At 37.3% G+C, this 27,553-nt stretch overlaps 1 protein-coding gene and 1 long non-coding RNA gene across 4 annotated transcripts in view; both read right to left on the reverse strand.

Annotated features, from left to right (window-relative positions):
* Positions 1 to 27,553, reverse strand: part of LOC126870098 (syndecan-like) — a 231,566-nt gene that overhangs the window by 147,449 nt on the left and 56,564 nt on the right. The gene's annotated exons all lie outside the window — the stretch shown is intronic.
* LOC126870138 (uncharacterized) lies at positions 19,716 to 22,599 on the reverse strand. Of its 3 annotated transcripts, XR_007691125.1 has the most exons (4): positions 21,527 to 22,599; positions 20,415 to 20,636; positions 20,190 to 20,325; positions 19,716 to 20,113 (listed from the first exon to the last, which is right to left on the reverse strand). It is a non-coding gene; the product is annotated as an uncharacterized LOC126870138 (long non-coding RNA). The 3 variants fall into 3 exon arrangements; XR_007691124.1 differs by having other exon boundaries at positions 19,716 to 20,325; XR_007691126.1 differs by lacking the exon at positions 21,527 to 22,599 and adding an exon at positions 21,091 to 21,520 and having other exon boundaries at positions 19,716 to 20,325.

Here is a 27,553-nt window from a genome sequence, read left to right on the forward strand (position 1 = left end):
ATTTATACGTACAGTGAGAATACGATGTTCGATTATGTTATAGTTGCAATAGTAATAGAAGAGACCACAATAATCATATCTGCTAATCTATATATGTATATAAAAGTATATAAAAGGTAAAAATAGCTGACTCATTTACGTTTTAATACTCGTTGATATAACCATATATATTTGATATGGATGTAACGATTCGACAACACGATTCTCAAATGTGTATGTAAGCATGTAAGTCCTAACAGAGGTTTACAGAACTATTCGAGTACCTGTATCGACGTACGAGAGCCCTTTACGTGTAAATGTTCAGTATTACACGTATTACAAAAAACTGTTCGAAACTTGTCATATACGTACGTAATAATGGTGTCTAATTGTGCCAATGAAGTTGCAAAATGTTTCCTATAATACACATAATGTACCCCTCAAAGCTTCCCGCACGAAGTGTTCAAATACTTTCACGAGTCACCGAATCTTCCAAATTGTTTGTAAAATTTCAATATAGCGCTCAATGAAATACCAAGATGTTTCCTTCCTACGACACAGACTATATACATTTACACATAGCTGAAAATTTTCCAAAGTGTGCAAACAATTTCATGGGTGGCTGTACGATTGTTCAAATTATCTGTCAACGTTAAATGTAAATTTTTACAACGACAATAATAATTTGCGTCGTTTAGATGTTTAGAATCGCGGAACTGGGGGACAACCGCCAACTACACATCCTCGCGCCATTTTGTGCGCGCGCCTCGACAAAATGGAATCGATAATTCCCGCGGCGGTCAGGAAACAATTTCTGAAACGCGGTCGCAATTTTTCGTCGGCGAAACAACATTTCTAGGTAGCAGGCTAATGCTCCAAACTACCGGCCATTAACGAGTTAATGCGAATAATTTTTCAAACAAGTTGCAAAGCCTTTCGGAGGCTCGTTTCCACCGAGAAAGGAGAGAGGGTAAAGGCGCGTACATACGCGCGGACGATTGTTCCGCGTTTCAAACGCGGAACGCCGATTTTTTTTACGGAAATTCGAAACGTCTGAATTCGATTGTTTGCGGAGAAAACGTTAAACGCGCGTTTGAAACCGCAACCGGCCGTGTTGCAAAGGTTTTGTCGGCAACAATCTTGGTAGAAATTTGGTTGGATCGATCGTTTCCGCGGTTTCTTGAACGTTGCACGGGAGATTGGGTCGCTTTGAATCTGAAACAGATTCAACAATTTTTCTTTTTTCTTTTTTTCTTCACTTTCACGTAACAATTCACAGGTCCACTGACATTCTCGACAATCGTTCGTTAATACGAGGAATCAGTGAGAAAATGCATCATCGTCATTTTTTGGGAATCGAACATTTAAAAGTGACCCTAAAATTGTTGCAGTTGTTGCAAACGTTGCTTCAAAGTATCGTTTCAATGTATCGTATATTTAGTTTAGGAAATAATTTGCAAGAACTGTACGTATAAGACGATGCAGGTTTCTCCTTATTTTAACAACGACGATATACAGTCTGCCTGTAACGAATTGCCGCAGACGTCGTTTTGCGAATCATTCAGCCGTAACATTGTTAGCCTTAAATTGCGATAATTCGAAGGTTTTCATTGAAAAGGCGTAAATACGCGACAGACGGTGCTTCGTCATCAGCGGCATTCTCGATTCTCATTGCTATTTTAAAGCAATGGAACTTTGACAGTCTTTTAGCTATTTAAACGCGAAATTTTGTATGATACGTGTTAACATATGAATAGAGCTAGATGACTTTTACAAGCGTCGTTTTATATGGCTTCTATACGTAAAGGCGTATCACTTTCTGCACGAATCTCCTAATTAACCGGTGCGCAGATTTTTATGGAAATACACAAAATTTAAAGCTACGAAAATGAACAGAACGTACATGATGTGCAAAAACATAGAAAATATTCAAACAACAGTGCTATTTGTCATATCTAATATTGGATTGGATATTGATAAAATCCGCAATCACTTAGTTGCCAACCCAATAGGTCCTACACCCTACTCCTTTAATCGTATCCATAAAAATATGAATTTTCATATCAATATGCAGTCTAGTAATCGCAAATATATTTATAATTATCAGGCAATATTATTCGGTATTAATATAATTATATTCAAAATTAATATTGGAGATGCGACTCTGTTTTTCCTAAAATTCGTTTCCTCCAAGCTTGTTTTACACGCTTCCTTTGCACTGTTTACTATTTCTACGCTATCTTTCTACCTTCTTTCATTGCATTACCTTTCCTCCATTTTCTCTCGTTTCGTTTTCACCGTCATCTATCATTACCCGCATCTCCCGTTGTCTCGAGCTGCTTCCTTCGACTGTCCTAGCTCTTTCTTCTTTTTAAAGAAGACATGCAACTTTGTTTCATTTTTATTTTCTTCCAACTCGTGTAGCTTTTTATCATCGCACGTACCGCGCGACTTTTTCATTTTTTTTTCTTTTAATTTCTTCCTTCCCTTTCTGTAATTCTTGCCGAGAAGCAAAATTCTCCTTAGGAAAGGAACATCGATTATTTCTCAACAGTTTTGTCCATTTCGATCAGATATTGCTTCATCCATTTTCTACGCTCTTTCTACGCTATCTTCGCCCCTTTTACAACCCTCCGCTGTCCTTTATCCCTTTTATCAACTACAATGCTATCTTACCCCCGTTCTCACATCCTCTTATCTTCTTTCGCCCCTGTTTCTCTCTTTCACCCCTTTCCATCCTCTCTCATCTTCCAACCTCTTGAACTTTCCTAATGGATTACTGATCGCTGGAGGATAACAGGAAATTCACCGACGAATTCGTGAATTTCTCTCCGGTTAAATCGAACTGTAGAACGTCTCCTTTATCATATCCTTTTCGCTCCATCTCGTCCGCACTATCAAATTTTCTTCTCTGTTTAATCTGGCTTTTTAATAAGATTCTTCCTTGAGTTTTCGTTTCCCTGCATTGTGCTTCTTCTATGTCTTCTTAAGGAACAACGAAACGAACGAAGAGATACGCGACTGTAAATGATTCTCAAAGGTAAATATTTTGTAAATAATAATTATTATATTCGTAGGTCAAATTTAGCTTTATGGGTCACTGTTAAGTTTACAATCATAGATTATTAATTAGAGATCAAATTTATTGGTATAGATTGTTTATCGAAAGGGGTTAAAATTGTCTCGTTATAGATCGTAGATAAATCGTAGTAGGAACAATGGAGAAATATTCGTGAAACCTCTTCGAGTTTCTGCGAGGGAAAATTTCAAATTTCCTCGGACGTTTTCTGTCAAACGATCGGGCACGATTTTAATCAAATTTCCACTGAGAAGTCTATCGATATTTTCAAACAAGTTAGCTACATGTCTCCGTTTTACAAATTGCACGCAGGGAAAAGATGGCTGGAAAACAATTTACAAATTGCCATTTCAATTAAAATTTCGCTGTCGTGTCTACAGCGTCGCGCAGATTGAACGCGCGGTTCCTTTTTTACAAGCTACAAGGGCCAAACAAAATTCTACAAACGTACTATTCGCGAAGAAAATGAATTTTTCGAACAATTCGAAATAGCAAAAATGCAACATCGCGAAGCCAACTCTGCTCTTCTCCTCAACTTCTTCTCGTTCCTGTATCTCTTCTTTTTCTCGATCGTTTTATTCGCGAGAAGCATGGAATACATGCAGAGGTAATAGCAAGACCAAATACTTAAAAACTATGTGAAATTTACCAACGTCTATCGAAACGTAACATTCATTTGGGACAGAAGAATTAAAAATTAGAAGGACAGAAGGATTAAAAAAATAACGCACGACAATCTCTTCTTCTCGTATCTGCAGAAATATCTTCAACAATTTATAGACGACAATTCAATTCGCTCGATGGATATCGTCATTTCCTTTCTTTTTAACAATCGGTAAATTATCTTCTCAGAATAATCCATGGCAAGCACCGAACGCGATACGTAAGACGACACGGTACGCTTCTCGACTCCGTACGCTTCGACGTGCAATTATATCGTAGCGATATTCGATGCACTTATCGGAATCGTTCGAGTTAACCCCGTTGAAACGCCATTGAGAGCCGGTAACTTCGCCCTCCGGATGCAAACTTATCGCGAACGTAAACCCCCTTTGCTATTATCCCTCGAAACATTAAGCCGATATCGAAGGGATTAGCCGTGACGTGTTCTTCGGAGGCAATGGCCGGTTGAAACTTTCATCCGTCAGACAGCTCTCCGTAGTTGTAGATTGATCTGAGGTTCGAGAGTGATCGATTTCTTTTCTCTTTGCTCTTTTATAGTTCGTTACGAAGTTGCGAAAAGTAACTACTAGCCCATTCTCTTTTCGACTGGTTGGTCGATCGGCGTTGCGGTTTCTCGAATCCGAAAATTTGCAAATTTTTGAACATTTTGAAGATTCCAAATTTTCAAGCCCAGAACGTTCGTATTTCTCGAATATCCAAACTGTTAAGAATTCAAGATTTTCGTACCTTCCCCACACGCTCCAAATGGAATATCGAAATTTCGCAACGAATTTGGCGTACTTTCTAAAATTGGAATATTCGAATTTATTTCAAGATCTAAGTCTCGATATTTGGAAATATTTTATTATTAAGTCTAGAAATCGATCGTTTTCCAAACGTTGGAATTATCAAACTCAGAACGTAGAATCTTTCTCCTTTGCTAAAAATAATCCCAAAGGCTTAACAAACCGTAGCACGTACGATGCTATAGAGATTAAAAAAAGAGGTAGCAAAAATAACGAAGATTAAGACAAAAATACTGCAAGTATCGTACGTAGAGGCATGAAATATATCGATAGACGCAGGTCGGGCTGACGGATATTTTCTGCCGTTCCACTTCTGTCAAAGTTCGTCAGAGAAGCACGTGCGCGATATTCCATTTATCGAGAACCTGTTCGATTTCATTTATTTCTTTGCCGACCTGGTCATTAATGGGACAACTTCGACGCCCCCGTAAATTTCTACGACGCCTACGAGAAAAGGCGGTGGAATGACGCCCCGTTGGGAATGACTCGCGTTTCGTACCGATCTCCATGTCGAAACTCTTTCTAATTATCGTGCCTCTCTTTTTCCTAACTTGCCACTTTCTACTGCCGCTAAATATTAAACTTGTTATCTTCTCGATCGATACGATTGCTGATATTGTTTCAGATGAACATACGACATGGAACAGTACATTTTCAGTTTGTCAATATTTAAAGAATATCCTGTCGTGTTAACTGAAAATCGAAAGGTAGTTAAGTAAAAAGAAAGGACGTATCAGCAACTTTCGATTAAATCGAGTCGTTGTTGCTAGGTAGCGTGAAAATATTTGGTTGGCAACTAAGTGATTACGGGTTTTGTCGTTACCACCTAATGACAAATTCCGCAATCAATTAGTTGCCAAGCCAATAATTTTTCTACATGTACATCGAATAAGAAAATCCTTTCTGCATTGAAATTCATCGTAATAGTTTGAAAGATGTAACGGCTGTCTTTCTTTTTTTAGTCTGACCAGATACGTGAAATCGATACCTGGTTATTAAATATTAAAAGTCAATTTTCTCGAAACCACCTTCTCCTGGCAGATACGTCTGTGTGAATTAACAGGACAATATCGTGAGATATAAATAAATGGGAGATACAATTTATCTTATTGGAAATATAAATTTTACCTTTTTTTTCCCAACTGATATTATATATTGCTTTCTGTGTTTCTTCCTCCGTCCTATGCCGAATATTAAATTATTCGTTCGACAAGCTTCGCAAGTGGTAATTTTACTTTGATTTCGTTTTTACAGTGCTCTGATCGAACAACGTGTTCCGTGAAATAAGATCTAAAATGCAAAGCAGCTTCCTCGCGCGTGAATCTCAAACTATCTATTTCAGAATGCTTCTGAATATCCTAACCTCTGTTCCACAAACTCGTCATCGTATCAAGATAAACTTGCAACTAGTAATAGGGGGTTACGGTAATCGATATCTCGAATATCGATACTTCTCAATTCTAACAGCGATATTTTGTATCGGTGTGACGATATATCGCGGTATCGATAGCCGGCTCATAAATGTCGAAATGGACCGATCAAATAACTCACTTCTGAGCAAACTAGCGACAAAAACATTGCCCGGTATCTCGTTACACCACCGCCCAATCGTCTCATTTCCGAATCATCGATTTTCTAACGTGTTCTCGGAAGCATGATTCTCAACGACTTTTTTTTCATAAATATTAACCCACGGACAGCAGTAGTTTTCGAGATATTCGTTAAAAAAGAAAAAAAAAGAAATAAAACTGCCACTGCTCCATTTGCGATACACATCACGTGTATCGATACTCCGAGTATCAATAGCGGTATCGATAGCAAATATCGATACGATACAAACGTACCACCATTTCTAGTCACAGCTGTAAATTTTTCATTGTAGAAAAATACCAAGCAATCATTTTCAGTTAACTGTACGTACCGGATTTCGAGAAGCTTTTAAATATCAACCTCTTTGAGTCAAAATTGCCATGTAATTTTTAAATTATTCAACAAATGATTCAGGAGATTGAAGACAGTGTGTAACATTTAAAGAGTGGAATATTTGATAATAATAATAATACAAATCTATGTTGTGTGTTATATCTATATATATTATAAATAATAAAATACAGAAAGACGTTGGTCATCTTCTTCCTGGTAAAATCAATTTTACTCGCATTATCGCTGATATTATTTTATATTTTGTATTATTTACTTTCAGCATCACTTGCTACATCCGACAAACACAGGCGCACAAATTTCTGCGCTATACTCAACGGACCGATCTTTTCCATCTTCTCACTGTTTTCTTCTCATTACTAGACAAAAGGTTCTCAAAGAGTTTCGAAAATATCGGTAACGGTTTCTCGTTATTCAAGCGTCCAATGTAAAAACACATTCGTAATTCTTTGAATTTAACTTTGTTTCTAGCATCCATTGCTCTTTTTTTCTTTACTGTTTTATTTAACATTTTTCATATCCTTGAAAAGTATGTAAGACACGAATTAACGTGTCAAAGTAACGCTGTACCACTGTAAAGGACACGATTAAAGGATTCTATCAAAATGTAAGAGAAATCTAAAAACTTCAAAAGAATCCTTAGACGCAACATCGTTAGAGAACAAGGTAACCATCGTAAAAATTCTTTATACAACGTGCTCTGAAATAACGATTTCTTTATTAAGGAAGCCATAAACCCTTCCCCGGGAGAAGATACAACGGTTAAGATGAAACGGGAAACGGAAACCGCGCGACGGAGCAGCGACGAAGATAACGAAGCCGTTCGAGCCAGGTACCACGTAACAGCCACTTTCAAGCAAATGCATTTAAGGGAATAAATGGATGGTCAGCGTGATGAGGCGCGTTAAGTGCCGCTCGCCAGGCGTAGCACACGTGTCAAAAGCAAACTACGAGTACGGCTCGTATATCGAAAAAATTACGGACCGAAAGGAATATCATCGGGTATCCTTGGCAAGTCGAAATATCGAAAGATCACATATTTTTCTTTTAATTTGTATTTTTAAAATAGAATGGACGAAAATTTCTGCAGGCAGAAGAACTGGCAAAAAAAAAAAAAAAAAAAGAAACAAAAAACAAGAGTAGATTCTCTTTATTAATATTGAATATGCTTTTGAATTTGAAATTTCCAATAACAACGTAGAGAAATTTCTTGGAGGATTTGTCAGTAGAGATCTTTTGTTTCCTTTTTTCAAAAATTCGTTTGCACTTTTGAGAGAAAACGGGCAAATTCTGTATAAAATTCTGACTAATTCAAAAACTTCCGCCGGCGTTTTGCGATTGTTTCCTGGCACATCGACACTGTTTCGTCACGAACGATGTACTTTTTACTTCTAAGGAATCATCGAGTCTCTGCTTGTATTTTCCACAGTTCTCGAAGCTGTACTACAGCGTTTTGTTGATCGAGATATTTGGAACATTTTTGCCGCTCATTTCCCCCTTGAAATTTCATTAGAAATACAAAATTATGTTCCTGCGTTCTATGGCACAACGGTATACGGTAAAAACGCCACGAAAATAAATTGCTTGCTACTTTAAGAAAGAAGAGGAGCTACCTCGAATTTATTGTAACGATCAACGACAACAACCAAGAAACAAAAATTGGCGGAGAAAAAGAGATTAAATCAAATAGCAATTCTGCGTATATCGTCAGAGAGAATATGGCACGGGGTAGAAGCTTGGGTACAGTGTACGTGCACAATGTAATAGATGGGCACGCGAAAGTTGTACCGGCTGGGCAACGCAAGAACTTAATCATTTTCGATGTTATCGTGGTTAATTTAGATTAGGTGTAATATCGCATAGCGTATACGTATTTTACCCACGTCATTGGGCAAAAAAAAAAAAAAAAAATAGAAAAAATAAAGAGAAATAAAAGAACAGAAAGAGAAAAATAGAAGAAGCTTTTGTTTTATTGTTACTAAAATAGAACGTTTTATTTCCTCTGCTTGTTGCACATTATGGAACCGTCGAATAAATACAATTTGGTTCGCACAATTTGCTTTGCTAATTAGAAAGTTGTGTAAACTTCCACAGTTAAGTAGGTTTCGTACAGGTTCGCTCTACGTAGAAATTACCGGACGACGAAAAGTTTGTCAATGAAAAGCAGACGATATGTTTCTTAATTTTGGGGAAAAATCCGTTGGAATTTGTGGACGACCAAAGGTTTGACGAAAGAAATGAAATAGTTAAAAAAAAAAAAAGAATGGAAAAATAAATATGCAGAAAATTTGCCAAAGACCTTGCAAATGGGAAACGAATAATATTGCGTTTAATTTGCAATTGCGAAAGGAAACGAATGAAAATTTCTGGGAATGGAAATGAAAAATGTCGGCGAAAGGGAGAAATTTTGTTGCTTTAGAAAGAATGCAATCCTTTCTCCTTAATCCTTTCGCAACGACCAAGCTGGCTAAAAAATGTGCAGCGGAGCACTGTGTGCGATTCCTTCCCACGAATGAGACATTAACTTGCAATTCCGTGGGTTATCTAAATTGTTTTACAACGCGGCATTCCACCGTTTTATTTAGTAAACTTCCGCCTTAACGGATAACGCACACGTGTGCTGTGTGTTTTTGCTAGAACGACAACTATCTGTTCACCTAATTGAGTAACTTCAACGAATAAGCCAGATATTCCTATATTTTTACATAAACGATAAAAACTAATTAAAAAGTAGATAAAACGTAACTAGAGAAGGAACGTTATAAACGAAGAGGAATTTACACAGCGTAGAGAATGAAAACGATTGGACTTTCTATTATCAGGAAGACTTCGTACAATTTTTCAAATGAACAATTATTAACTAGCAAAAATGTATAAAACTACTAACTAATGTTATTAACTACTAAAAATATATAGTCACGATTGTATAGAATATAAGAATCGATAATAGAAAAATTCTGATCCTATTAATCAATATATACCGTGTACATATGTTTTTAACATTTAAGAACGGAAATACTGTTGCTCAACGGGCGTAAACAACTACATACGTTGATTCGTGGGATCGAGACGATACAGAGGAAGGAGAAATAAGATGAAAGAGCCAATGCATCAGTGGGAGCACGCGTGTACCGTTATATCGTTCGAAAAGGTAAGGAAACGTGCGCCGTAAACGTGTACAAGAATGCCCACGCGTGCCTCTATTCCGGTACACGTGTCGTTCACCATGCATCCAGAAGTTCAACGCACCACAAGAATAATTAGAGCTGAAAGTATCCCTTGAGCGATGAATTTTTCTTTGAATAAATCCATCTAAAATATCAATTTCATCATTCTTGTATGATATTGTACGTGTCGCACCTACGAATAATGTGAATAATTTAGATATAAGATTTTTTTTAAAAAAGCAAAATATTTAGCAAATCTCTTCCTCTTCTTCTTCGTCTTGCATTCTTTAACACGTCGTATCGACAATACGGTGATTAGCGATGATTTTACTCGTATCTGGTCTCGCAAGTCTGTCGATTTGATAAATTTCCCGAGATTTTCTCCACCTTCTTTCAAATCGAATATTCGCTCGTGTTCTTCGATGATTCTAAATCCGTCTTCATCTAATCTTGTACATTTTAGAATTATACTGCTGTTCGTAGATGCACTGATACTTGTGTTGCCGTATACGTTCGTGTACATGTACACGTTTCCTCTTACCTACCTTACGAATTATCTTCATGATAATTTCATCGATACCGTTTGTTAATAAATATACGTTTTAGCATCGTCGAAAAATAATATGCAGATCGCAGAGCAACGTGATAAATCCACGAGAAGGAAAGTAAATTTACAAAAGAACGCAAAGTAATGTAATTAGGCGAAATCCGTAAATACGCGAGTCTGCGGATATTTCTGGATGAGTGTGTGCTGCACTGTAAGTGGTAGGTGGCAGAGTTCACATCACGGAACAGCTTTTCTTCGTAATAGAAATTTGTGCGTTGGTCCTGTGTGTGCAATTAGTATGTAGTCTGAATAGCTCGATCTCTGCTATTTTATGTTGGTTCGGCAAGGGAGACTGGGATATCGCTCTGTTATTTCGTGTGGTTCCTCTGTCCACTTTTCGCGTAATTAGAAAGCAGCGGATTTGATCTTCCTTTTAATCAGAAATCTAACCAAAGACGGTTTTAACGAAGAATAGTTAGAAACGCAGGATATAAGAAACGATATTTCTGTCATATTATTAGATGCTTCAATTATAATAAATATTACTATTACTAAAGGGGAGGAGGGTAAGGTTAATTCGTACAAAATAAGGCATGTTTTAATGAATTATTTGTGACGACACAGTTAAAATCTCTTTATCAAAACCTACCTAACGAACGAACTTTGATTTTTTTATTTCAGACGATCTAGCATTAAGTTATGAGCAATTCTACTTTTTTCCCAGACACGTCCGAATAATTGCTGCCATTGCCGTATTTTTTAATATTTCTCCGTGAAAATTTTATACAATATTCTTCGAATGTCATACTTTGATGTACTATTGGTTTTAATAAAGAGATTTTAACTGTGTCGTCAGAAATAATTCATAAAAACATGCCTTATTTTGTACGAATTAAGCTTACCCCCCACCCCCTTAAGATATTCTTTCCACCCGAAAGAATCGACCCAGAGCCATTGGATTTTCCTTCGTTAGCGATACGAAGGAAAACTGCGAATGTCTAGAAGGTCGATATGACCGAGCAAAATTCTGCAACATTTGCAATTTCCATTGATTCGTCGATTGATCCAGAGAACAATATTCCACGACGTACAGAAAAATGTCAACTATCGAAAGTCTGGCCTTCTAAAACATCGATACGAACCTCGGCCAAGAATCGCGAAATTTGAAATCTTTCGAAGAACGTAACGAAACTTGCTGCGTGTTACCGCAGAAAATCCGATTCTCGCAAGTTTCACGGTGACCTCGATCACTTATTTGTAACTTTAACGTTATAGTATGTATGTATATATTGCGATTATGGTGGTATCATAATTTTCAAGTGAAATTCAGTAATTTCCAAGTAGGATGACGAGGCACGCGTTTCTCGTTACGTGACTGCATTCACGCGGCTGTTTATCGTAATGGACACGATTCAAGGGGAGCAATGACGGAAAATGATTAATCGGACGCGGTTGTTTAACTATAACGAAAGTTCTCGGTCACGTCTCACGTTGCGACCTCCACCACGGAAATGAGACACAGTTCCCTTCTAACTGTTGGAAACGTGTCTCGATCTTCTCTTTAAATGTCCCCTCCTTTCAGGCTACAAGAACAACGAAACTCGTTATTTTATTATTTTCTCATTGACAAGCTAAACGAAACCAGTATATATTTCAATTATATAGTTATATATTCAATTATATAATTATATTGTCATTTATATATTTTTTTTTTCATCAATATATTAGGTTGTCCAAAAAGTTTTTCTCGTTTTATAAGGAAGCGATAAACAACATTTCTTGTTTTATATTATTTTATCGAATTATGCATGATCTATTTTGTTGTATTTGAAACTTTGAAACTTTCTTTGAAACCTTTCTGGGCAAACTAATATTTTGCATGCATAGCTTTCGCATAAAATTAATTGTTTTAAAGCCAAGTTAGCTTTACATCATAAACGTGAAACCTATAGCATGTATGAAAGACAAAGACAAACATGAACGCCTCTTCGCTTGTCTTTCATACGACAAAATTAAAGTTAAAATATCTGCTAAACTAAGTTTTTCTATATAAATAGATTAATACCTTTTTATGTATTAAAAAACATATGGTTCCATAAAAAAAAAAAATAAAGTTGACCATAAAGTCTCTCGTATTACTGCAAACAAATAATTTGCATCGTATGATGTCCCTCTTCGAATCAAAGAACTTTCGTTAAAACATTTTTGTCACAACTTTAATTTCTCGCGAGATACTCTATCGTTTCCAGTTAAACGAAACACCCTGTATATACACGAATTTTCATTTTTGTATGTATAACTCGATGCATAGTTAACCAGTGGCAACGACGTTTCTTTGCTTATGTGCTATTTGTATAATTTAATTTTAATGTAAGAATTCTAACATCGCATAATTTCTGAAAAATTGTAGATAGGAAGATGAATCATTTTGTTAGATTTTCTGAGTTCTGTGATTTGATTTATATGATAAATAATTCATCTTCCATACGATTCGATACAAGTTTTTAATCCCTCCATGATTCATTACAAATTTGTCAATATTCTACGATTCGTTATAACTTTTCCATCCCACCACGCAATTCATTATATTTACGATTTATTATAAATTGTTCATTCCCCCTATAAATTTATTATACATTTATTATTTCAACGATTTGTTGCAACGAATGTTGCATATCCGCTCTATCGTGTGTTACAAATTTTTAATCACTTTACGATTTATTATACATTTTTCCATTCTTCCATAATCCCTTGTAAATATTTTTATCCTATAAATTGTTAAAAGCTTGTCATCCCTCCGTGTCATCGCTGATTTCATTCAAATTTTTTATTCTGTCTACGCAAGGATTAAGCAATTTCCATTCATCGCGACCCTCGAACGATTCGAGTCTGCCAAACTACGCCAACTATTTATAATAAAATTTCCACACCATCTACCAATCATTACAGATTTCTCAACCCTCGTATGATTCATAACTTTCAACGATTTACTAGAAATTTCTCAGCCCACTACGAACCGTTGCAAATTTTTCAATCCTCGTACGACTGGTTACGGATATTTCTACCCTTCAAACGATTCGTTGCGGATTTTTCAATGTTCAAACGACTTGCAGTGAATTTTTCAATGTTCGAACGACTTGCAGTGAATTTTTCAATGTTCGAACGATTTACAGTGAATTTTTCAAACGTCCAACGATTCATCGCAAATTTTCCAACCCTTAAATGACTGACGCCAAAATTTCTGTCGTACCATTTATTATTACAAAGTTTTGAACTTTCATGGATGGATAACTTTATTCTCTTGCTTTTCGGCCTTGAAAATGGGGTTGCCGCGTGATTGTGTGTACAGTCTTCATTAATACGATGCTTTAAAGACTATCACAATACTTGAAAGAATTGTTGAATTTCATTTAGCTAGCTCCTTTCGACTTTCTACTATTTTCCTCATCCATCCGCTACTCTCTACTCTTCTGGATAATTCCTTTTCTCTTTCAACTTCTCTGCATTCTTCTATGAAGCGTAACATCCTTTCTTCAGCTTATCCACGCAATTTACAGTTTGTCTTTGCTTTTACCGGCAACCTATTGAGTCTCTCCTCGTTAGCGCATCTGAATCTCGTTATCATCATCGACTGATCCAACTGAATGTTTAAAGCAGCTAAATTTCGTTTCGCATTGCCTAAGATCGGTCCACGTTTATCCAGGCAAAATTCTCTCATTTGCGAAAAATGAAGTTATCATCGCATGAAAAATTTCAAGTAACTGACAATCTTTGTTTGGTAGGACATTACGGTTGGACAGAGGTGGACATATCGTGAGCAAAGAAATAATATTTGGTTTCCTCATCATCTTCTACTCAACTACATCGGGTCTTCTTCAAACACTCTGTGCTCTTCTTTCCTCCCTTAATTCCCTGTATTTCTCGTTACACCTTCCTGTCGCTATCTCGTCACATTGCGACTAAATTGTCCTGCCAATTTGTACAGGACTCCTGCACACGTTGTCCCGACCTCCCTTTATTACGTTTATCCCATTCTTCTCGTAGCGTGGTTTTACATATTTCACAGCGTTTGTTCGAAACTTCTCAACTTCCAAACGCGAGTGAAAATTCCCAAAGCTGGAACGGCTCGTAACAAATTTTTCGTCGTCCGCTTCGTCCGGAAGAAATATGGTTCGAAGTTTGATCCGCGCAGAAGGCATGGAGAAGCGGAAGTGAGCAGTGGTTTAAAGAAACGTGGAAAGAATAGTATAAATACCGAGACAACCCTTCAGACGCAGATATTACTAATGGACCTTTTTATATCGACTCTCTTTCACTGGCTCCAGCCAGTCGCTCAAGGGTGACGTGTCCTTTCTTCCCTTTTTCCTTCGACCTCCGTTCCGCCGTTGCAACCCTGCTGCCATCGGTCGTTATACCGATAAAATTATGAAAAGCCAGCAGCATAGTTAACGAACCGCGGCAAGTCATCGTAGTGTGGCGCGAATTCAAGCGATCCAAGAGCGTGTGTCAATTAAGGTAAAATTATTTTCATGGTTCTTAGCTTAATGGCCAGCTTTTACGGTTCAGGTAAAAGTGGTACACGCAGTTAAAAGCTACAGAATGTGCACGTCAACTGTCGCTCGTATAACTCCTGTGCATTGTTCCTGGTTATTAAGTCAAGGGAATTACTTCTTTGCTCTTTTATCTGAGATTCTTCCGTTAACAGACTTTGTGAATTTCACTTTACTTCGTTGGATATTTCGAAGGTTCGTTTACCATCTTATCGGTAAGAGAAGGTTTCTACGGAAATCTTTCTTACTTCCTGTTGCGTGCAATTTGCCACATTGCGTGCACGGCAAGTGTCCACATTTTGCAACGTAACGTAAACAAAAAATGATCCACGTGGATTACACCCAGTGTTCAGTTAAAATACCAGTAGCTTTTTGCATTAATACGCTTGCGTATAGATCCAGCAGAATAAAAGTTGTATAAAATAATAAATCGATGAATACAAACTATAAAATGAAAAAACGCTGAAGGATGTAAAATAAACAAAGCAAATATACCATAAGTAGACCGCAGATTCTCATGTTTTGTCGTTTATGTTTTATTTATGGGAACGTTTAAAGAATGGGCATTTGCAAGAAATTTAAAAGTGCGAGGTAGAACATTTATTGTAATATTTGGTAGGTGAAATGCATCTTCGTTTAGCTATCGTTTTTTTAACACGTTTACAAAAGCATAATTTTGCATGAATACCACGCGATCTGATTATAAAATAAATTCTAAAATAAATACAAAATACGACAAAGAAACTACAGCAAAGAGAGGAAATCGAAGGACATCTATTTTGTGTGCGCGAAGGCATCGACCATAAGAGAACAAAACAGCGATCAAAGACAAACAACGGGTTCAACGACGGATACCGAAACAAAGACTTTGCAACTTCCGCGTCATCCGGTCCGCAAATTTTTTCTTTTTTTTTTTTTTTTTGTTCTCTCGATGTAACGAGGGAAACGATTTTCCTCTACACTCGCTTCTACATATACGTCCGAAGAGAGGAGAAAAAAGAATCGGCGAAGAAGAAGAAGGAAGAAGAAAAAAAGAATATCGTCGTGGCACTTAACCACTTCCGGAGCCAACTGCAACGATAATCCAATAAATCGACGTATCCGCGATCAGCGGCCCCGTAGCTACCAGGCAAACACGTTTATCGGTTTTTAAGGAAAGCAAAGAGTCTCGTTCGATGGACGAATGGAAACAAGTTGAAATAAGTTGAAGGATAGGGAACACGGAAGAGGAATTAATAATCCTTCGACCTTACTGTGACCAAGTTTGTTCTACAAAGATTTTTTCACAATTCTACTGCAGCGTGCTTCTACTGGGAAAAGGTTTTAAAATGAACGAGCGTTGTAACGAATGTTTCTTTTTTTTTTTTACGAGTATTTTGTCGTGACGAACGCTTTTTACAAATAATATCAGAATCAAGATGTTACGACGAATACGGAAAAATATCATCGATTTGCTATTGACTTTCTTATTGCATTTACGACGAAAGAGAATTTGTTAATTTTTCTAATTAATTATTAAATCGTCTTCGTTATCGTTGGTGAAATTGATCAGGAATTTCGTTGAAGTATTTAGCGATTGAATATTTCTCAACGCAAAAATATTTCTGTTAAATATTTTGCCACGTAACGTTCGCCATGAATTGACAAAATATAGTGAGAAAAATATTGCAATAAATATGGAATTCGTGAAAGGGAAGCTCGGTGTCGAGCAACCAAGCTTTCTTCCCACCCCCTCGCGCTCAAGCCCGCCCCTTTATACAGAAGCGGAACATGTATATAAATAAAATAGAATAAAACAGAATAAATAAAGCAATATACACTATGAATGTATAATATCTACATATTATAATACGCATATATTACGCAAAATCTATAGAACAATAGAGCATAAAATAAATACGTTGCTCTTGATGTCAACTTAGAATTGCAAAAGAAACAAAATAAATCAGTGTCTCGAAAATGTGTTTAAATTTGCATAAACTAACTGAATGAGCAAAACTACAATAAATATGAAATTTATCAAAGGGAAATTCGGCGTCGAGCGACGAAGCTTTCTTTCCACCCCTTCGTAATATTGGGAATATAAATAAAAAAGAATAAATAAATGTATACTATGAACGTATAATATATGCATATTATAATGTACATTATAAAATCCATAGAACAAGACGATATAAAATAAATGTATTGTTCGTAACGCTACCCCAGAGTAGCAAGAAATAAATGTCCCCAAAACGTGTCTAAATTTCCGCAAACTAACTGAACGAACAAAATTGCGATAAATATGAAATTCGCGAAAGGGAAGCTGGACGTGTACCAACGTTGCTTTCTTTCCACCCCCTTGCGCTTGGGCTCGCCCATTCGTAACGTAGGCAGGCGCAGTGTATGTAAGTCAAAATGGAATAAATAAAGCATTATAAAACAAACATATGTATGGTTCCTAGCGTTAACTCCGAACTGTAACAAATAAATCACCGTCACTGGAACGTGTCTGCGGAAATTTCTGCCAACTAATTGAACCAACAAAATCGCAACAAATATGAAACTCGTGAAAGGGAAGCTCGACGTGGATCAACCAAGTTTCCTTCCCATCCTCTCGCGCTCGAACTCTTCACGCTAATATAGACTAATGGAATACGTACGTAAATAAAATGAAGTGAAACGAAACAAACAAAGCGATATATACTACGAATGTATGGCATGCGCATGATGTATATTACGGCACGTACATTATGAAACATTTATACGATAACACGGTATAAAGTAAATATATACGACTCTTAATGCCAACAGGTGTAAGAAATAAATGTTGCGAAAACGTGTTTCAGTTTCTGCGAACTGAACTAATTGAACGAACAAAATTGCGACAAATATGAAATTGGTCAAAGGCAAGTTCAATGTGTGGGAACATATATATCTATATATTACACGTATAGAGCTTGGTTTGCAACGCAGCAAACTGTTGGAAACTGCCCCCTCACACGAGATAATTCCCAGGCAGGGCCCCGGTGAATTCTGCTAAGCATCGCGACGGTTAGCTTGGCTGACTGCCGGGGGTGGAGGCTGGCCGGAAGTCGCTGGGAAAAATGCATCGTGTGCAGACTGGGTCACGCGAGCGCACGTACGTCCCGAATTATTACTGACCTGGAGAGTGGCTGCCTTTACGGGACGCGCTCACGTTCGACCCATTTTCTTCCCAAGCAATATAACACGGTCTGTCGCGAAAATAACCGAGCTTCTTAAGACTAGGAAAACGCCAGTAGCGGCATCGATACGAGATCGTGTAAGGTAAAAACACCGTTCGTTATCGCGTTATCGTGGAATTTGTCATGGCGGTTAAATCACTCGAAGCCAAATTACACGAAACAATTAACATCGGAACAGGGATCGTTAGCGCGTCGGAAAAGACGCGCTTTTGTCGTATGGTGATGCATCGTACGGTTGCCGTAGCAGCTTCTCTCGAAGACGAATTGGTTAAGATGTTGCACCAGCCGCTCTACTCGCCAAATTTAGAACCGCGCAATTGCTTTTTTTTGTCTCCGCGGCTTAAAATAACAACGAAGGGGAGATGTTATGACAGCAGTCGAGACACGCGGAAGTCCGTGGCGAACATCCTCGAAGGAATTCCACGGAAAAACACGCGACCATCGAGGTTGACGCGTCGGTTGCTCGTGAAAATCGTTGCATTTACTTCGAATAAAATAAGACGTTTCTTTCGATAAATTGCCCGTGTTTTGTTGAATTTTCGAGCATTTCGGTTATTTCTACGACGGATCGTATACAGGGTGTTCCGCAATATGTGACACCTGTTTCAGCGATGGGCGAGGGAAACGTGTTTTCCTATTTGAGATTGTTTCTCAGTTGCAGACATTTCTGCGTGCAATGGAACCTTGTTTATGTGAACTATCTATTATCAAGATTGCCAGTAAGCGTACTTTCGTAATACGTATAAACGCTTAGTCTTGTAACAAGTATGTTGATGCGTGAAATCATTTATTTTTGTTCGAAACGAGCTGTACGCGTTTAAGAAGAAACGCAGTTAAATTCTAATACCGAAACTAGATTAGGAAAAGCATAATTTGTGTCAGAGTATTTTATCTTGCATCTTATAATACTCTCAATGGTATGGATTAAATTGGATCAATGAATAAAACTGGCTGAGGTTCGAGCAAAAATTAAATAATCTAACACTCGAGCCTAGATCCCTATGATAAGTATAATTAGACACACGTAACCATGAAGATTATAAAAATTCTACCAATTTACGGCGTTTAACGCGAATAGAAATTAGGACAAAATGGTTAGAACATTCTGAAGGGTTCTAGGCTAAATTAGGGTTAATAATAGGATTATTAAAAATCCTCCCAACTTATGACACTCGACGATAGTACGAATTAAGAAGAAAATAGCTAAAATACTCGGCGAGATCCCAGCGTAAAGTTAGAATTAATAATAGGATTGAAAAACCCCTACGAATTCGTGGCATTCAACGTGAAATGAAAATTAGGATAGAGATTAAATAAGAATTGAGAAACTGGTTTCCGGTTAAACAGCGCATTCGAAGGGAAGAGAAACGGTGTAACAGATACTGGCAGTACAAACTGAGGGCTATTTTACTACACGCGAGAGACAATGAAGATAAGAGCATTGTGTAGAAACGAATGAAAGGAATCCAGAGACACAGAACTATACACCGAACACGCCTTTGCTTAAGTGCACGTATGCGTAATACCAAATAGCTGCAAATCTAACCTAACCCCAGATTATAAAGGTCAATAGAAACGGGTTACCATGTTTTTAATAAATGCAAGAAGTAAGTTCGTAGCAACGAGCGTTTTCTGAATAAATTTGTTTAACTGTGTGTAAGATTCAGCGTAAGGATAAAAATAAACTTAATCAACTGTATGAAATTAAGCTAAGCAGCCTTCAAGGCTAGAAAACGAAGAAAAGTAAGATAAAAGGGGGGGGGATGTAATCCGTTCAGCGATATATATACAGCATATAATTGACAAATTATCGGTGATAAACTCTACCGCAATAAAGAACACCTATTTACAGATATGCGTGCAAATCATGGGCTTAAATTACAATATTTTAGGAATAAAAATCGGAACGGTGAGCGCAATTTCCAATCTTGTCGAGCGAACATCACCGTCGACCCGCCTTTATTAACTCATTGCTATTCTAATATCGAAATGCCTGGATCCTGGTTCGAGTCGCATTGCACTGGCGAACGCAATCACCTGCATACGTGGCGTCGAATGCCTTCCAACCCAGAATCGCAGATATCCCGCCATAGGGATACCGCACAATGCGCCATTTCCGCCTCGGTGTGCGCGCGTTTATGCGTCGCATCGCGCTATAACGTGTCACGCGCGCTCCTGAAATTTATGCCGACGATAGCTCATCCAGAATATTTTATATCTTCGTTTGTCCCGCCGTAATTATTTCTCTTACTACCCTTTTATCGGTCGTTAGCTGGCTATCGTTTCTCTTCGAGTAGCAAAGTTGGCCATCCTATTCTTTCCTTTCGACTCGGTGGCGATCTACACAATCGATCGATCTTCGGATTTTTTTCTGATTTTCCTGTGGACTGATCGACGTTGTCTCGTAAAGAACAAGAATACATATACATGTAGTAGGTTTTCATCAAATAGATTTTTTAATGAAACTTTTCGTTACTTTCTCTTCTCCTTGGAATTGATGACTCGTGCCTCTCAGAATCTTTTGTCTGATTGTCTTGTGGACTGGTCGACGTTGTTTTCGTAAAGAGCACTTTTTCTAGAATACACATGTGGTAGGTTTCTATTAAACGGATCTTTCTTACGGAATTTTCAGTTACTTCTCCTTTCCTTGAAATTGGTGATTTGCCGATCTGAGGGTCTTTTGTGACTTTTCTGTGAACTGTTTAATATTGTTCCGTAAAGAATGGTTCTCAGAATTTATAAATATGTACTCTATACATATATATACTGAACAGTAAGTCTCCATTAGACAGGTCCTTTTTACGAAATTTTCAGTTACTCGATGAATTATGCATCCTCTCGTGAAAGAACTTTTACTAGAGTCGAGGGGCAAACAATTTGGAAAGAACGAATAATACTGCGAATAAAACTGTGATAACATGTCATATTGAACCAACGTAACGTGGAACTTTATAATTCTAAATATATTAATACGTAATACGTAACACGCAATGAATATATAAGAAACAATTAAAAAAACTGAAAGAGGAAAAATATATTTATTTATTAAAACGACACTACAACAAACGATATAATAGTAATATTACAAATGAATAACTATCTATTCCCAAGATTCACGATTTCCAACAGAGAATTCTAACCTAAATACCAACCTCGTCGACATAACCTTCAAATTTTACTTTGCTTACGACGTATCTATTCCTGATGCAATGATAGAGCTTAAACAGCTATAATTAACGATAAGCGATCGATAGTCTAGGTTAGAGAAGCTCGTGCTACGTAAATTCTACTAGCCGCTATTAACATAGATAACGTTAAATAAGAATAAGCAAAATTTCTTGTTCGCTCTTTAATCGAGCAAGGCGATCGTATAATCGTGAATTTTCAAATACGCTCGACGATTAGATGACGCACGTATTCGCGACTATTTCATTTTCAATCATCGAGTTTCGATCCACACGCGACCCGATCCAGTGAACTGAAATGCCGTAACGTTAATCTTACGATTATCATACAATAATAATAATTAACATATGACACGCGTAATTTTCATTCTTTGCCCTTCTCGCTACCGGCTTATTTACTTACTTATCGTCGGGGAATTAATCACGCGACACTAGCGCCGCCAGGCCACAAATCGATATGCGACTTCTAAATATAACGAACGACGTTGCGAAAATAATAATATCCAGATAAGACGTATCGTCGATCCGCTTAATAGAACCTCCAATTGCGGTCCAATTAACGTTCATCGATCACTCGAATCATCGACTTAATTGCACGTTAACCTCTATTTCGTAACGATTACGCGACTCCGTCTCTTATCGAAATTCTCTCGTTAATTGTTTACCATTTCGTGAAAGTATGTTCCGCGGTTTCTTTTTCTACGCGGCAGATTAATTTCGTTGCATTATATGGAAAAATGAAAAGGATCGTGATAATTTAGTCTTCGATGGATCTTCCAAGCGCTGCTACATTATATTATAGGTTAGGATATACAGAATGCTTCGAATGAAAATCCTTCCCCGAATGTTGTTTCTATAAAATTGTACGTATATCTCGTCGAAGCGATATCAATATGATTCAATGTAATTTCGCAACGATTAATTATTACAGTTTCGTTATTCCATATTCGTGATCACAGTCATGAATTTAATGGCGCGTGGTTTCTACGAAACGTCATGTATTTCATCAAAGCAATCTCCACGTGCTTCAATGCGCTTTATGATGAGTTATAAGCTACGCGTTCATACATGTATTTATAAAGCTTCATTGTCCTCGATTAATAGGAGCGATCAATTCTAGAATTCAAAATTTTCAGTCACCGGAACACTGTTTATAGCGACAATCGAGTATCTTTTCTCTCGTTAAGACGACAAAATTGGATCGAGATATAAAAATTCGAGCATCTCAAGGGCAAGTATATTTCTAAACGCGATAAAACAAAACGAAACGATCTGCCAACTTGGAAATAGATCTCGACGAGTTACTCCGGGTTGGCAACTAAGTAATTGCGGATTCTGTCATTAAGTGGCATTGACAAAATCCGCAATCACTTAGTTGCCAAGCCAATAAAACTTGACTCGTAGCGATGAAAGAATCTCGAGATCGATGGAATTTTGTTTTTAAATAAATTATATCCCCTCCGTTGATTCTTTCTTCTTTTTCGCCCCCTCTATTGATCGAATTAAAAAGTGCAATAAAACATACAGGAGGAGAAGGAAGGAAAGCAATCAACGCGAGGGAAAAACGGACGACGATTTTCCAGCCGAAAGGCCGATTCGCAACGCGGCCTTCCATTCGGCGATGTTGGAATTTAAATCCGTAACAAACCCGGTAACCAGCCAGATATTCGAATAAAAGAGCGTTTCATCGAAATATTCCGCGGCGGATAAACATCCGGCTGGTTTAAGCCGCTGTTTTTAAGCGCGTTTTCGCGTATCGTCGTATCGTCCCGCCAACCGGCGAGCATCACGCTTTTCCCTACGAAAAAAAAAGAAGAAAAAAAATCATTTTTGGTAGGATGTTTTTCTCGACAGAAATAATCCACCGTAAAATGGCCTCGCGGAATGTTTCTCGCGTTGCGAGTTTCCTCCGTTTTATGCTCGCATTTTTTCTATCGAAGTTGAAGAATAATAAATCGACGAATGAATGCTTTCACTCAGCTGATTTCGTATTTGCAAAATACCTGCGTACGGTATGTCCGTTTGAAACGGCTACACGCGATTGTTTCCGTAAGTGTCAGAAACGCGAAAAAAACATTTCTCATGGAGGTTGTTTAACCTCGCGGAGAAAATACAGATATTTCGATATTTCTTAATAAGATATTTCGCTTGCCTTTTTGCGTTTTTTAATTAGACAGATTCACATATTTTTATTTATATAATTTCTATATTTATATATTCCTATATTGGAGAAATGTATTTGCAACTCTGACGAGTAAAGAATAATTTTCAATAAAGCAAAGCAATAGAATTTGCTTGATCCTTCGTTCGACGACTACAACATTCTGATAACGTAATTAGAATGGAAATCTGCGAACGTTAGAATTAAAGGAAGATTTGGAGAGGGTAATACAGGTTTTCGAATGGAACAACAGAGAAGCGCACGAAGCCTGGCATCGTCGTTTGACTTTCGACTTCTCAGCTCCCTTCACGGATCGGATTCACGGAGATGAGATTCAGACGAGGGTGTGCCCGGTCGTGAATTTGCATCGAGATTATTCCGGCGTTGGCTCGAGGAGAAGTTCGACTGCGAAGGTACGTTATATATTTCGCGCAGAAATAGGACGGACGATGGGAAATAGAGAAAGAGAGATGTATATACGATAACACAGAAAGGTGGAGGGGAGGCATTTGAAAAAAAAAAAAAAAAAAAAAACGGGGAAGGAAAGAAAAGGAGAAATAAAAAGGGGACGAAACGATGTCACATATATTATATGTAAAATAGAATGGCAGAACGAGATGTGAGCGACAGTAAAGGTGAAAATGTTGGGAGAAATGGCGGAGAGTATGCTGGAAGACGAAAAGAAGAAAATTGGTAAATGAGATAAAACGAATGTACGGAGACAACGAAATGAGAATAAACAATTGATAAAATAACGAAATCGAAGCTCCGAAGAGGGAACACGTCGATGAACAGCTGGATGAAAAAAGGGAGGAAAATTTAGTAAAAAAAAAAAAAAAAAAAAAAGAAAAAGAGAGAAAGAAGTAAGGAATGGAAAAGTAGAAAAAGGTTTATAGAAATTGAATGATACGTGAAGATCAGGAAACGAGGAAATGCACTGAGCGAATGGGAAATTAAAGGGGATGATTGGAAGAAAATGAAAGAATTTTTTAACAATAGTGAGAAGTATCAAGGGATCGGATTTTTAACTGAAATGAAACACCTAAAAATCCAATCGGAAAAACCAGTAACAAGTAACAGGATACGAAAGAACCCTAACCACAGAGTATTGAACGAAAGCTCGCTAGACTAGACAATTGAAAAATTTTAAAAAGCAATTAACGCAAGAGTTCTCTGAAAAAACCATTTCAAAAGTAAAAAAAACTGTGAAAAAAAGAAGAAAGTGATAGCATTGAAAAGCGGAGATTTCTCAAACGGGGAACAAAAACCGGATAACCAAACAACTCTAATTTCAAAGTTCCCAATCGATACTCGCCTCGGCAAATAAACGGAGAAGAAGAAAAAAGATAATTAACAGAGGAATTCTGTGGAAAAGTCACGAAGGACAATTTAAAAAACAAGATAAAAGAACCGAGGACAGAAGTGACGGTATTTAAAAAACAGAGGATTTTTCGACAAAGAGCAAAAATAGAATAACAGTGCAACTCCGATCTCAAAGTTTGGGATCAAATCTTAGCGCACTGAGAAAACAGAGGAAAATTTTACAAGCTAGTGATTAACTCAACAAACGGAGAAGAGCGATTTAAAGAACAAAAGAAATAAAACAACTGGAAAATGCTATTAAAAGGCCGAAATTGTCCTACGACGAACCGAAACACAACGAGGAAACAACTCCAATGGCAAAGTTTGCGATCAAAACTTGTCACACTAAACGAATAAAGAGGAAGCTACGAGTTAGCGATTAAACCCTACCAAGGCGGATGTGGAATGTGTATTGGAAAATAGACTTTTACATCACAATGATAAGGTTTCTTCTATTTGTATTTTCGTTATCTCTTATCACAAATTACGATAATACGCGACATACAAATATTCAAAACGAAAAGACAACAGCTCAGGTTTCCAAGCAACCCCAAGACGATGATAAATAAAAATGAAGAGATAAAACAGTTCTTACAATTCTTAGAAGACACGAGACTTTTCCAACTGATCGGACAATGGTCACAGAAAAATAACGACATTCGTTGCGACTGGCACGTGTTATAATTGTACAAGTGTGTCCATTAATACGATACAAATATCGTACATATTTGCGACTGAACAACAACCTGTTGGTATAACATAATATCGTACAAGTCTATGAAACACAATAGTACCACTGTGGTGGTAAATAAACGTCGGGGTTGCATTCGATTCTAAATAAATAAATTAAAGAAGATGATATGCAATAATTCAAGGGAAGATTATAGGATATTGCTGCGCCTCTATGTACAATTTCTTCTGAAAGAAGTTTTCAGCTTAACTATGTGAACATTACGTATAAATGGACGACATTCTTCACATTTATTCGCGTGTTCGTTGTCGTTCTCAAGGCAGAACGTAACATAGACAAAACGCTGACAATTTAACGCAGCAATTGTGTGAAACAGGCACAAGCAACGATTAAACAAAGTTGAATAAAGGCACGGAAGAAGAAAGAGATGCTATTAAAAAAGCGGAATTCTTCGACAAAGAGCAGAAACGGAATAACGAAACTGAACATCGCGGATGGAAAGCAACGGAGAACGAAAGTAAAAACGAGGGTGAACGAGGGACGAGACTAGCCAGAGAAGGCAAGGAAACATGGGCGAAAAGCCAGGCGGCTTTCCGCGAACGAAAGAGAAAATCCGGAGAACGATAGTATGGTAGAATTGTGTGGGGGGTTGGTTGAGAATGGCGAAGTCGAAAAGCGCTCTTTAATTACGCTCAAGTTCAACGTTTCGTCGTAATTAAATGAGTGGCGCGATAAATGAACGAGCAACGTCCGCCCGTGTTAGCCAACGAAGGCCTTTTGTGAATGGAAAGTAATCGTCGATTCATAACCGGCAGCCCTTTCTCGTTATATTACTGAAACCCACGACCGCGCCATATCGCTGCCATACTCCGCAGGATGAATCGTGTTCGAAATGATTTTGTTGGTTCTGTTTATTACGGTAGAGGCAGGATTTTTCAAACGTTCTTAACGTTTTATTCAAACGTTCGTACCTTTTATGCGAAGTTCGATTCTTCGAAAAAGGTTTTATCCGAACGTTCGATCACGCGAATATGTCTTTTGTTTGAACTTCGATCGTCAGAACAGCTTTCAACCGAACGTTCGATTATGCGAATACAAAGGGACTTTTCTGATAAGTCTTTGCAATTTCGTCGATATATTCGACTTTTTTTCAAATTTCGATATACTGAAAAAGGCTATTTAAAAAGGTAAAATATTACTTTAAGAAATGTTGCAATCGATTGTAAGTATTATTCATTGAACAAATTAAACTAAATTTATAGCCTAGGGCTGACTATAATAAACGCGCATCAAGTGACAGAAAGTAAGCGGTAAATAATTAAGGAAGAAGTTTGATTTTATGTTTATTGGTGATAAATTGAAATAAGAAAAAACAAAGAATAAAATTAAAAAATGGAACTCGGTAGTCGTTTGGCTCGCTATGAGCATTTAGTTCGTTGTCCGCGGTCGGTAGCTTTCCGAGAACGAATTTTAAAATTGAACATGAGTTTTAGGTTAGGTTTACGTTTCATTGAAATTTGAAATTAAAAGTACCTAGAACTGTTTACAACACTTTTTCTTACGAATATTTTACCTTTTCAAACATCGATAGTGACACTTGTTTGCACACTAAATGAAAAGGGCAAAATTCAACGTGAGTTTTAGGTTAGGTCTAGCTTCAGTTTTGATATGCAATTAAAGGTACTTACAGTTGTTTGCCACACCTTTCACAATGATATTTTATCTTTTCAAACATCGATGATGGGGCATTTGCTTGTGCACTGAACGAATTTCTCAATAAAAACGACGAAATTCAATGTGAATTTTAGGTTAGGTTCGGATTCAATTTTAATTTCAAATTAAACCTACTTACAATTTAATTTAAGATTACATTTTATCTCTTTACATAGTCCTAAAAAACTATTGTAAAACGTTATCCTTTGTAATATTAAAACCTACCAATGTCGTTTTTGGCACGGACTCTCCGCTCAACTTAATATACCTAACCAAAGATCCTCCTCTTAGAATAGCAAATTGGTCGGTGAATTTCCGTAATACCAATTTCTCATAATCTTGAAACTCGAAAAATTTGCAAAGGATCGTTCTTATCAGGTAACAACACACTATGTCTAAGTCCCCTGATTCGTAACTAAGCATTGAATATCGAAGTTATGGCATGTTTTAAAGATCCTTGAGAGACATCGATTGAAAATCTTAGCTGTACAGTATAGTCGTGT

Source organism: Bombus huntii, chromosome 10 (genome assembly GCF_024542735.1).
Source record: "Bombus huntii isolate Logan2020A chromosome 10, iyBomHunt1.1, whole genome shotgun sequence".
Classification (NCBI taxonomy): domain Eukaryota; kingdom Metazoa; phylum Arthropoda; class Insecta; order Hymenoptera; family Apidae; genus Bombus; species Bombus huntii.